Source organism: Aphis gossypii, chromosome 1, assembly GCF_020184175.1.
Source record: "Aphis gossypii isolate Hap1 chromosome 1, ASM2018417v2, whole genome shotgun sequence".
NCBI lineage: Eukaryota > Metazoa > Arthropoda > Insecta > Hemiptera > Aphididae > Aphis > Aphis gossypii.
In genome coordinates, this window is record NC_065530.1 from 59131202 (window position 1) to 59145289 (window position 14088).

Genomic DNA, 14088 nt, shown 5'->3' on the forward strand with positions numbered 1-14088 from the left:
TCCCTTCTCAAATTCTGTCAGCATCAATTAATAGAATATAGTAAATTAGTAAGTTTTCTTCTTGCATACATAGTTGAAAAGCCTGCTATTCTTACTAAGTTCTAAAATTTTCAAAACTAATTTTTCTGTTATAAATCATCCAAAATAGATAGTTCACCTGCATAATACGCATCTTATATTATGTACTTTATAATTTATAATTCTGTCTAATCTTCTTACATTATATATTCATCACAACTTTCTTGTTTTCGTAACGTTCAATATTTCTTATCTATATTTTCCGCTACAAATTATAGTAATAATATTTAAGAGGTAGTTTTAAATGTCAAGGGTGGTAAAAATGTCTTAAGTCTTTAGTATCTTTTGAATAGATACTCTGGAGTTTGAATAATTCGGAATATAAAAAAAAATGTAAAAATTAAAAAAATAACAAATTTTCAAGATTAAGATTTATGGGAGCTTACTTAGTTGAACAAATGTACATAATCCCAAATCCGACGGTTTTATTCCAATTTTCTGACGGCGCATTATTATTATTATTATTTTTATAAGTTAGAAATGTCAAAAAAACAAACAGCGTGTTTTCATGTTTCTATATAAACGAATAATCGATATTACATAGGTATCATGATATGGATGAAATAAATGCGACAACGAAATGGTTTATACATTACATTTTTAACAGAATTCGATAGCGTGTAATTCGATTGCAATCTTGAGCAGGCAAACTTTAAGATTAAGGAAAATCAAACAAAATTATGCAAAATTTCTATGGGTATTGCTTGGATATGTGCTCCGTAAATTTGCGTTGATTTTAAATATTTGAGTCGCACCGATACAAACAAAAAACAAACAGATAAACATAATTTAACGTGTCCCATGTTATCCAGAGAGGTCTGACAACTTTACCGAAAATCGTGTAAATCGATAAACACGGTTTTAAAGTCGTCTCTGTGACGCTTCATGAATAATTTATTATTGGCGAAAGCATATTTTATTGTTAAAAACAAAACTCAACGATCAAGACTAGATACTGTGGGCGTGTACAAAAAAGGGCATGAAATATTATAGGTATACTTCTTTTTATGGAGAAACACTAATTTTTTCCATTTATTTTTTAGTGTATTTTTTATTAATATTGCTAACCACAAACTGAATGCGTTAAAACAATTTTGCCTTTTATTAAGTACATATTATTTGAAAAAAAAGATCGACATTTTAAACTAAATAATTTTTTATTAATTTTTATTAATTAATAATCTAAATTTTACCTATTATAACAACCGATAACAATAACTTTATAGTCAAAAAAATATTGTTTTATACTTTTGTTAGATTCAAATTTTGTGGAAATAAAAAAATAAACAAAATACAAAAATCCATACTTCACTGATAAACAACATTAAAAATACAGCAATCATTGATTATTGGTTATAAAATAAAATCAAAAACGTTGTCAGAAATCAAAAAATCAAAAAATCTAAAAAATTTCTTTTCACTAAAATAGTGAAAAATAAAATACGTATAAGAGAAAAAAAATAGCTAAAACGCTTCGAATTACGTAATATAAAATGTAAATTTAAATGTACAAATAGTAAATCTGTCTAGAAAATCAATCTTTTGTTTGTTAAAAAAACTCGTGAAATACGTTTCGGGAAACTTAAAAACATACGAAAAAATCGTGCCAAAGCCATAATATTGTCCGAGTGTCGTTTGATAGATATGTCGTTGACAGATCGTCACGGAATGTGTCTGTCTGATGGTCTTATATTATAATAATATCATTATACAGCGCGAGACGTTGATGCGTTTCTAAACTTTTTATCGATTTTTCCCCATGAAATAATAAAACAAAACAATTTTTCCACAGTGAATTTTTAGCCAAAATCGGCTTACGCGCTCGTGTTTCTCACCTGCGTAGTTGATGACACGGCGGCGGTGGCGGCGACGGGCAACAGCCGGAATGACAATATTATTATCGTCCATGTTCGAGCGTGTTTCCGGGCGTCACTTCCGGAGGCTACAACCAAGGCAACGGTGATCCGATAACGACGACGACGAAGATATCATGACACTTTATTTTATGATAGTATTAAAATAGTATACCTAATCTATCCGAAGGCGTGGCACAAATCGTTGGCGTAAAATTTCTAACGTTTATCGAACTGTGGACGACCCAAGAATTTACAAATTGTAGACGAAAAAACAAAATATACGAAAGAAGACGTAGGACGCGACAACTCACGCGCACAATCACTGTTGAATAGATAATATTATGTCGTCCGATATTATAGCTGTGTCAACGGTGTTAATTTCAAATGCGTTAACGATACATTTCCTGTATACAGTGGTCTATTCATGTTTTCATTTAGGTACCACGTATCGTTTCCAACACATTACACTCGGACCGAGGGTCATATTTTCGTTAATAAATACCTAGTTCATAAAATATTATCGTGATAAATGAATACTACTCCATATATTTGGATGAAACATTTTTTTGTATTTTTATTTAAGTATTTATAACGAATATTTGAACGAACCTAAAACTTGGTACTTTGTGAATATTGATTTCGGAAAAACAAAATTCATAAGATTTTTAAAGTGTAATATAAGTTCTTTAAATAAAATAATAATACAAAATAAAAGATTTTTTTTTAAGTATTTTTATGATTGGTATTTTCAATTTTGAATAGGCAAACGATTATAATGAGTAGATATATCAGAAGAGGAATTAGGATTTAGACACATTTCAAATGTTTTCATCAGTGTATTATTTTGATATAGGATTACTAAGTTTTACTCATTTTATTTGCAACTTGGGTAATTGGTAGACGAAAATAACAGTTTGTGTTGAATAATATTATAATATTTAGTGAAAATAGGATAAACGCGTTCGAAAATTTGGATCGTTCAAGTCATAATTTTATTGTTTTCGGATATCCGCCGGCAACGGAGAAACGTGTAGAAAGTTTGGTAACCGTTACACACCAAAATACCAAATATACACACGCATAATCACACGAATATGGAATACAATAACATAGCCGACTTAGATTTAATGCAGAAGTTGGTAAAATGACCGACTGCTCTTATCAATGAAGTTTGTGCTTACAGTGTTTTCAATGTGATGTGATATAATAACCACCAAAATAAGTAAATAAATGAGATTTTATATTATATCATATATATTTTATTATATTTTGTTATTATTTGGCTGTTATCGTTGCGGTGAAATTTGTAAACACAGACCTCTTTGATGTGAAAAGTCGGCCATTTTACTCGCTTTAAAATATTGAACTGTGGTTACAAAGAAAGTCGCAGCTATCTAGTTTCACTAGACCATATATCTTTGTCGGCGCATTTATAATAGTAAACTACCTACCTACGATTTTCGGTGATAGATTAAAGCCGCGAGAACACAGTTGCTTACGTCGTCAGTCGTATCGTGTCCAAAAGTTTAGATCTTCTTTCCGCAACTATGGAAATTTTCCAGTGGATCACGGTTAGTGACAGATTGATTCATAATAACAATTCAGAATGCGATAAAAGATACACGATACGGCAGATGACGTAGCTGCAGTAAACCCGGCATTATTAATGTATATACCTTTCTTTGATCGTCGTCGTCGTCGTCGCGCGCACGTACGTTATACGTTTGATCCCCACTGCGGATCGAGGTAGGGACTTCAAACTTTTCGCGGACGCGGCACGCGGTGAAAAACACGCAGTCGCGTCCATCCGTTCGATCGACCGCGAGATCGTCTGACGAGAAGTAGAAAGAGGGAAAAATACGTTTGATGTATGGATACAGGGCGATAGCGTTTCCGCCATTATATTATCGTCTCCCGACGAGCCGAGCACGTGTGATACATGTATAGGTAGTAGTTATATTATATTATATTGTTCGCGCAATGAGCGGATTCGTAAAGCCTAACTTACGCGATAGCGAACGTTTGCGTGTACGTGTTTTGCACAGCGAATAAACTTTTTTTGGATTCGTAATTTTTTTTTTTTTTCCAAGTCTTAAAAGCATATTAGGCAATTTACTGTATAGTTTTTTTTTTATTTTCGCTGACGACTTTTTTACGTATGTATCCTCGCGCAGCCACACGCGATCACGGACCACGTATTATGCTTATATTATTATTTATATCATACCATAAGCGTTTTCAACTGTCGTTCGTCACGATAAAAATACCTATTATTTAATTCGTACCTACTATTACTGTCGTATTATTCGAACTCATCATACGTGAGAGTTCTCGAGTAGTTATAATACGCGTTTCGAATAAACGAGTGTCGTCGTTATACTAACAAATAATAATATTATACTCATTAGTCGCTTTTCGTTAACGACATAAAACGACGCATTATTACAGAATAATATAAATCTATAACGTGGGTATTATGCGTGTAGGTTAAAAATATAATTTAGTACGTGTTGAAAGTGTTAATAGACATTTAAGACCTTTTATACAAATTATAATTTATTTTAATTTATTTCTGTGGATTTTATATGATTAGGTTAGGTATTTTGATTGCTGTTTGTCTTAAACGAATCAAATACGCAATCATGATTTATGTTGTAGCACTCAGCGGGGGTCAGTCGATATATATATATATATATATATATGTTGTCTTGCATAACGAATTTTAGAGGTATTTTTTTTTTTAAATAGTGATAAATTATAATCACATACCGTTTTAAGTACCAACATGTAAAATAAAATTATTATTAAAAAAAAATTATTATTTTCGACTGTACAAGTTTTAAAAGTATTTAAATAATATCATAAAAATTAAGAGCGTACTTGACCTGGGTTTAGGGGAAGAAGTAATTTTTTATGTGTTTCTTTTTAATTGGTACAAATTACACTTTTATTTTTTGAAGAATTAAAAACTTTTTTCTATTAATTTACCAAAAGTTCTCTTTGAAAAGATGCTCTCATTCGAGTAAATAAATAAAAATGTAGGTATAAATATAAATAATGCAATTAAATTAATATATACAATGAAACTTCCATATCACAAAGTCTCAACGGGCAACAAAATAAACTCTTATTATAGAGAAATTTGTTAAATAGAATTAAATAATTTTATTACTAATTTGGTTGTAGATCTCAAATACTTTGTTAAATGGAAGTTTTATTGTATTATACGTATATTTATATAAAAAGGAATACATAACAATATAAATATATGTATTATTTTAAATAATTATGTTAATATAGTTAAAAAATGAAGAAAAAAAATATGAATGATAAAAATAAAGGGGAGGAATTTCTGCATTCCTACCTTTAATAAATTATACCATGAAAAATACTAATACAGTAATACTAATAGTATTTATAATAATTTACATCGTAAAGTCTACAATAACATCACACTTATTAGTCTTTGACAATTGTGTGACTTTTTTACGTATCAACTACTTATGAATAAATGAATTAGACAAATAAATTATTGATCACGGACAGTTTTGTTAAATATTATTCACTTGAAAAACGGTAAAATATATATTTTAATTTCAAATAATTGCGAGGGTAAACATTTAAAAAATATGTATAAAATACCAGAACTTAACTGTATATTATGCAACTACATAAGAATTATTTTGTTGTGAAAATATGTTGTTTTTTACCTGATAGTATTAAGAACAATATAATTAACGTTAAGTATGCAATGTATCTATTTTTATTTAACTAAAAAAAACTAAATGATAGCAACAAACACGAAAAAACTATACATGCATAATTTATGTATAAACACAAATTGATAACATCTTTTATACATGTTTTGAAAAAACCATATAACATAAACATATTGTACCTAGACAATTAAAATTAATCAAACTACATTTGGTCAAAACATATTATATTTAATGAATACATACCAATGGAAATATTAAATTTAAAATGTATAAAAAATAAATGTCTTATAGATGAATAATATGAATGAGGATTTTAGTTTTTTTCAGCAGAAAACATTTTGAATATGTTAAGACTTAATTTTTTTAACCTTATTTATTTTTTTTTTTTTTGGGGGGGGGGGACACGATGATTGACAAATTGAACTATTAGATAAATATTTTTATAGGTCATATCGTATTTGGTTCATTACGCACGAAAAGTGACCATGAATTAATCACCGTTCTAGAAGAGCTTTTAAAGCTGAACTCATTTTAACTCACTTATTGAAATCATTTACTCTTAAGTAAAAGGTAATCCTCTTAGTTAGACTGGAAAAGAAAACATTTATAAATTGTGATTAAATCTTCTAACGGATAGAAAGAAAGTATTAATGCGACATGGTTTTAAATAAGGATAACTTTGAAATAAATAAAATTACAACAGTGATAGCTGTAGTCTTTGTTTTTTTCAGTATCATTGAAGTGTATATTATTTTCTTTATGCACGTTTAATATTTGTTAACAATGACAGTGCAATGTACAAACATTGGTGAGTATTTTAAATTATGTCCCTTACCAGTTATGTAACTCATTTTGTATTTTGACATTTAATAATATTTATGACGACTACTGCTACTAGGTGCTCGTTACTTTGTTTCTGATAATGTAAATGTCAAAACACATCCTTAAACTTAACTTATTAAAATAAATTGTTTATGGTCAAAAACTGTATGCATAAAATGAATATTTAATGCGGCTGTGTGTACATTTTAAAAGTTTTATTGTTTTAATAATGTCAACTTTGTCTCTCTTTTTATCAAAACTTTTTTCAGTTATTCTGAACATACCTAACCTATACATCATAATTGTATTAAAATGGAAAAGTTATTGTAATTAAAAACCTTTATTCCATTCAAATAAAAAATTATGATTAAATGTATTTTTATTGACCATAATTTAGAAACAAAATTATACTGGAAATGAGGTCATACTTAATGTAGTAATAATATTAATTTTTTGGTATTTTTTTTTTTTTTTTGGTACTTTTTTTAAGTAAAAATATAAGCTAAATTAAAATATTTTCTTTATATTATTAATGATTGGCAATAAAAATTAGTACTCTGTCGACATTATTAATATTTTTAATTTTCAGAAAAATATTATATAAAGTATTTCATATATTTTTGCTACGTTTTTTTAAAACTGTAATTTTTTTTTTTATTTGAAATTGATTAAATATTACACTATTATATCATAATAAATTGAGCTTATATAACTAAAAATGTATAAATTGGATAAATAATTTAATATTAAGCTAATAAATAATACTTGATAATTATTTACGCCTTCATCTAATTAATACATAATACATATCTAATAATACTGCTCTTAAATTGTTCTACATTTACATTTTATTTTTACAGTAGCCAAGTTGTAATTTTTTTAAGAGTTTCGAACGTATCATTAAGTTTAATTAAAATTACAACATATCTCTATTTTTTAGTTTTTAAAACATTTTAACAAATTTTATTCAGAATTACAACTTGTTAATATTTTGTGAATAATTTTTGTTTTGCAGTTTCTCCTGTTTTTGCAAACAGTAAGTGAGTGGCACTTAACATCGTTTTGTATCTGATTCCTCTTTCTAGTTGGACGACATTCGTTTTTCAATGGCACTCGGTTTTTCTTTTTTATTTTATTTTAAAATAAGTAAGTGTTTTGATGTAATATATATAGATTATGTAAGTCTCTATGGCGACAGTAAAAAAAAAAAAAAACAGATTTTCAAAAGTAAAGTGTATTTTATTTTAACGCATTCATTCAAAATGGAGGTTTATGTAGGTACTTGAAAACGATATAGTCTAGCATTTTTGAAAATGTTCATATAAATATTATAAAGAAGTTCTTTTTGTTCCAAAAATTTAAAAAAGATAGATTTCAGAATTTTTTGTATTTGTTTTATTTATTTTTTATTAAAATTCCATTGGTTAAATTTATATAAATAATATATTTTCATTTTGTGTCTTAAATGAATAATAATCCACATCTATACGAATTTATAGATTAACTATTTGTACAAGCATCTTACAAGTGTAGAAGTGAATTAAATTTCTTTTTATGTTTGTGTATTATATTTTAAATTAATTTTTCAATTATCTTCTGATATATTATTATTTTTTTGAATTGGGTGGTTGATTTAAAAGTTTTCATTAAGTTAATGAAGAATGAGCTTGATTTTAGTTTTAAAACATTTTTACTCAGAAAGAAGATAAATAAAATAATACCTGTAAAATGCATAAAACAATTATAATTGTAATATAAACGCATAATATTATACAAAATTATATAACGAAATAAACTGAAACAATTTTCGAACGTTTTGAATTCATTTTAAAATGTAATACTTTAATTGTATTGTATGTTTTTTTAAACTAATATATTATAGATCAAAGTGGTACTGGGTTAACATTTTATGGGAAGAAAATTATGTTGATAGCGCACATCCATAATATCAAAGCTTATTGGATATTTATCAAAGCGGATATTACAGCAAAGTAGTAGGTACAGTGAAATATATGATTGAATATAATAGACACAATGTAACTGGATAACGGATATCACCAATGCATGCGTAATTGTGTCTGATAACTGCTACAAGTGATATTTTAATATTTTAAACTGAACAAATTATAGGTACTTTGTTCAAATTACATTTTAGATTTATATTAAATGTATTAATTATTTATATATTATATCATAATAATGTATTTTTTCTGCATAATCGAGTTGTAAACAATATTAGCCTAAAGCAATAAATTAATACTCTATAATAATATATTAGGTGTATAACACATATTCTAAGTAATTAAGATAATGATGAGATAAAAAAAATTATACATTTTTTATCTGATTCATAATATTATTTTGTAGTTTGAAAAATGGCACTCAGCAATTTTGAGTTAGCCAACCTAGTATTAATATGTTTAATCAATCTTAATGAAAAATATTCATTTTGACATCATATAATACGTTTAATACATCAGTTTTGTTATTTATATAGTTGATTATAATATTTTATGCTTTTAAATACACATTTATTCTATACAGTTAATTTGTTTTTAAAATAAAAAAAAAAATAGTTTATTGGATTTTATATTATTATATGTATGTTCCTATATTTACATTAAATAAAAAAAGTACTTAAAGAATTCAATATACATAATATTTGTAGTTGAGTTTTAATGTAATTATTGTCTATTTACAGTAATCAACATTTGTAATTCAGAGACATTGACCGAAAAAAGATTTTATATTATGTTAATTCAAAAAAAGAATAATAATAATAAAATGTTAAATTTAAAATATTTAAATTGTATTTTTATTACCTTTTGTTTTTTTTAAGACTTTCTATCGTCAATTTTTAATTTACTATCTTTTCTCTCTACTTTAAACTTTTTTGATCTCAAATACACAAACGCGAAAATAATTTTTTTGTCATATTCTGAATTTTATAAATCTGGAAATGGAAATATTACCGACTAGGGTTTTAAGAAGTTAAAAACATTATTTAAATAAAACGCTGCAGAAGATTAACTTATAATTATTTGAGTTGAATACTTTTTATTTTATTAATTCGGTTGTTTACGTATCTCTTGAATAAAAAGTCATTTTAATTATAATTTCATAATGATCTTTTTAATCTTGTACTTAGGTACTGACGGCTGCACGCAAACCAATGTATACATGCGCTATCGAATAAATTACACCCTAGAATAGATATTATTTTTAATGATTAAATTTTAACATTTTTAGTAACAAATAGTACGTCACAACTCAAATAGCGACTTGAGTACCTACGTTTTATTGTTGCCATGTGTGGACAAAAAAATGTGTTATATTCAGAATAACGGTCATGAGTTATTTTATAATTTTTTCCCGCGAGAAACATTGCCTTCAATAAAAAAAAGTGGTTACTAGTGTACTACATATCACAATTATCCTAGGTGACAGGATGGAAAAGGTTATGCATTAAACGGGAACTGTTACGACCGTAGGTACTTTTACAGTGTTTTAGGTCAGACTTAACATTAAAACGATTTATAAGTTTACCAAAAGACTACCGGAACAACGCTGCACAATGGTTACATTTTATCAAAACCTTTTTCGAGTGTTGTTTAATCATTTTGCATTGTAATTTTCGGAAATCCTTGAAATAATAACTATACCTAGTTGGTTTAATTAAATTGTATTAATAATTTCACTTCTATACAATGGCGTTACGATCAATATGAAATTGTTAGAAAAAAAAAAATAAGAATAATAATAAGAAAAAAATAAGAAATAATTGAAAACAAAACAATGCATACCTACTTGAGTCTTTAATTTATATAATGTAGCTACTTATATAGTTATACTCGTGAGTTAATAAAGAAGTTATACATTAAATAATATAAACTATATTATTTTAAACACGTGAATACTTATATAATATCACCAATAAAATTATTATTACAAACTTTGTATACATAATATATAATATATTAATCAAAACTGAACGCTATTCAGGACATTTTTTTTTAAATATAAATAAATAAACTCAATAAACGATGTATGCATGTATGAACTATTGTTTGAGGTGCGTTAAAAATATGATGTTATTATTTAATAACTGTAAACCGTAAAGTATTTTAAGTGTTGAAACATTGTGGTTGAATAAGTAATAATTAATATTATATCATGTAAGGTCATCCCCACCAGGCAAATGCTGTTTGATTTTAACGGTGTGTAATTCTTAATAATAAAGTTGTATTTGATATTTTTAGTTTAAAGACTCAAAAGTTTTTGCGTAGTTAAAATCGTACTAAAGTTTTAAGTGACTCAATTAAGATATTTTAGAGATAACGAGTAACTTTGAATAATAAATAGGATTTTATTAACATACGTTTAAGGTGTGCTTTGTAATGTGTATGTTTTATAAAAAAAATAATGCAAATTTATAAAACAACGCACGCCGTCGTCGACTTACAGGAGCTAGTTAAATATGGGTGAATAATTCTTGGAATTTAATTTTGAAAGTATTTTCGTAGCAAAAAAAACACGAATGCACTATCATCGCATATGGTGTTACCAGCCAGCTCACAGATATTATTTTTCAAATGGCATATCAAACGATTATAGAATACGCTCCACAAAGAGAAAAATTAGAAGAATTAGGACGTGAAGGTGGAGGTTGATATATTATATTATTGATCTGACGTAACCCAAGTCGTTAAAATGATATTTGAAAAACGTTATTTAAAATATACATAGAATTTGATCTTTTTAGTCACTATTATATATATACTTATGTACCTTTATATATCTAAGTTGTGCGCATATAATATAATATACATAGTTCTAAAAGTTTTTTATCTTAAAAAGTCACTATAATGCACACGTGGACGAAAATAAGTGGATTGTACCATGTAAACATGTTGTACAACATAAACTATGTCTAACAATACAGTGAACGACACGATGTTAAGAGACACATTGATTTTAAAGATTGTTTTTTTTTATGTATAATGTATTATAAAGTAAGCAATTTTAATGAAATTTTGAATCTTAAATATATCTATGTATCAATTCATTGTAGATAACTGACAAGATGTAATCCAAGTAATCCAATGTCAGTAACATTGTTGATTGTTTAGTTGTTGAGTAAGTACAATATTATATAGAAATACAGCTTAATACGAAATAAAACACTTAATTAATGTAGGTACTTACAGCTTTAGTCAAGAAACTAAATGTATAAACGATAACTGATACAACTATATAAGTAAGGCAATAGGTATTTTATGTGTCATTTTATTTGTTTGATGATATCTATATAGTTAATACGAAAAATGATATAACTGTTATTCTTCTTATGTTGTTTAAATTTAATTCATAAATAAACATTTTTATATAAATGTGAAAAAAAACCCTACGAGTACTACGACACAGATAATATTGTCTTTTATGTGTAGGTACATTGATGTTTTTTGGTTATGACTAAAGCTTGAATGATTTGTTTTCGTGCAAATAATTTTTGGTTGTGTGACATCTTCTTATAGCACACTGGCAACATTAAACTTTCTGTGTAAATGCATTTTATAGTATAATATACCTATTTACTTATAGTTGTGTACTAATTGTGAGGAGGGGTAAAATGAACCCATGTTCAGAGGAAACAATAAAGACATCGTCTGTATTACAACTATATAAAATTGCATGCAAAAACCATATAATTTTCAAATCTAAATTCTATGATCAATAATGACCGAGGACAGTTTCCAATCAACTGGTTTGTTAATAAAATTATCTTAATAAAATTACCTACCTAACGGTGCCTTAACGGTGTGGAAAAAAATTCGAATTTCGAAATATTGTTGAAATTTTTGCGGAAAAACTCTCAGTTAGACTTTTATTTGGATTGGGTAAAACAATTATTAATAATCAAACATTATTTGAACTAAAGTTATAATACAATTTAACAATTAAATATTGTCTTATGATTATATAACAAAATATGTAAAAAAGTTAAACTAGATACGAACAATAGTTTGTTCTCGATAGATCATATTTATTGACCACGTCCCTCACCACCATAAAAAATCCTGGACATTTCATTACCTACCGACGAATATATAGCTGACTCAAATGTGTGGAAAAGTAGTTTCTTTGTTTTTTTTTTTTTGACAAGTTAACGAAATTATACTTTCTTAATATTTGTCTGTAGGACATTAAAATTACTTATACAAGCGTACACGATTGTTCTCAATCTATCGACTGGCGGTATCAGAGAGATAATATCGTCGATTGTACACAATAATATAATATATCATATATTATACCGTATACGCACTATAAGCGTTTGTAACCGGACCATCGGTTTATTGATTTATATTTCATACCGGAAAATTATCCGCGTACGTATAATTATATACCTATATGACGTTATTATAACTTCTGAATGTAAGATTGCACTTTGGTAAACTACGCCTATCAATAATAACGGAAACTTCAAACGATTATACGACAAACGAATTGGTGTTCACCGCTTTGACCAAAACATTCCATTCTGTGTTATAGTAGACGTGCGTGCGTACCTTCTCACTTAATATATGACTACAACATAGTAATGCGTATCGGTGGGATTTGCTATCTGGTGGGTAATAATTAATGCTGTGTGCGGGCGTTATTCCGCTCGATATGCAGTCAGTCAATCTCGGGGCTTTTTAGATACCTTCCTCCCACTAACAACCATCACTCCCACCGATCACTATACTATCCTTTGGTTTCCTCCTTTTTGTTTGTCGGTTGCACGCTTTCTATTTCATTCTCGCATTCTCTCTTTTTCTCTCTGTCAGGCTCCTGTTTCATCCTTCTTACACCTTTATTCATTCTTTAACCTCTCTACCGTACTCCACCGGGTCGTCTAATAAAACTTTGTTACGATAAAAACTTTGCTACACATGTATGCGTCCTTCCACCCTCATCTCTACCCCAACGACTGTTCTACCGACTCTTCTCCGTCGATGTCCGCCTTTACTCGTATACATAACCGCTGCTGTAGAGAACAATATGTCACACCGCAACCTGAGTACATCGACCTCAAAAGATGCAACACGCCCGCTTGTTTGTCACTGATTTGCCCGACGGTAAAAACGCAAACCAAAACCCTCCTCTTATACTGCACGAGACCCGTTGACTTAATGCTGCACACATCATCTGGGACACACGAAAATCGTCATCACGAATGTATTGTATAATATAATAAAACAGGAGATTTTCTACCAGTACATCACATGATATGTGCGTTTTTACTCGAGCATCCTGCGTCCAATTGTTAATTTTAAGAATGGTCTACTCTAATTCGTTTAGCTTTTATTAACTATGCCGCGGGACGTCGACAATACAATATTATATAATCCTATTTTCTATACGATGATTATTATATGAGATTACAATCACATGGTTAGGAAACCACAACAATAACGGATTTTGAAAAATGTTACATATCATCCGGCTTTATATGACTATATATAATATATCATATGTGTATTGTGTAGTGTATAGGTATATCGAAAATCTTATTTCAAGACGGACACACTTTCAGGCGTTACAACTGATGCGATTGTGAATCGTATTAT

At 27.8% G+C, this 14088-nt stretch overlaps 1 protein-coding gene and 1 long non-coding RNA gene across 3 annotated transcripts in view; one reads left to right on the plus strand and one right to left on the minus strand.

Annotated features, from left to right (window-relative positions):
- The window catches only part of LOC114128526 (leucine-rich repeats and immunoglobulin-like domains protein 2), a 109783-nt gene that overhangs the window by 52761 nt on the left and 42934 nt on the right, over positions 1-14088 (minus strand). Inside the window, exon 1 of one of the 2 annotated variants that reach the window (XM_050198574.1) lies at positions 1914-2261. The exons of the other annotated variant lie outside the window; for it this stretch is intronic. The gene's annotated coding sequence lies outside the window, so the exon portion shown is untranslated. Of the gene's footprint in view, positions 1-1913; positions 2262-14088 lie in introns of those variants that run through there. 2 annotated transcript variants of the gene reach the window in all.
- On the plus strand, positions 3741-9209 carry LOC126549436 (uncharacterized). Its single transcript, XR_007603543.1, has 4 exons — positions 3741-3881; positions 7491-7621; positions 8358-8473; positions 9177-9209. It is a non-coding gene; the product is annotated as an uncharacterized LOC126549436 (long non-coding RNA).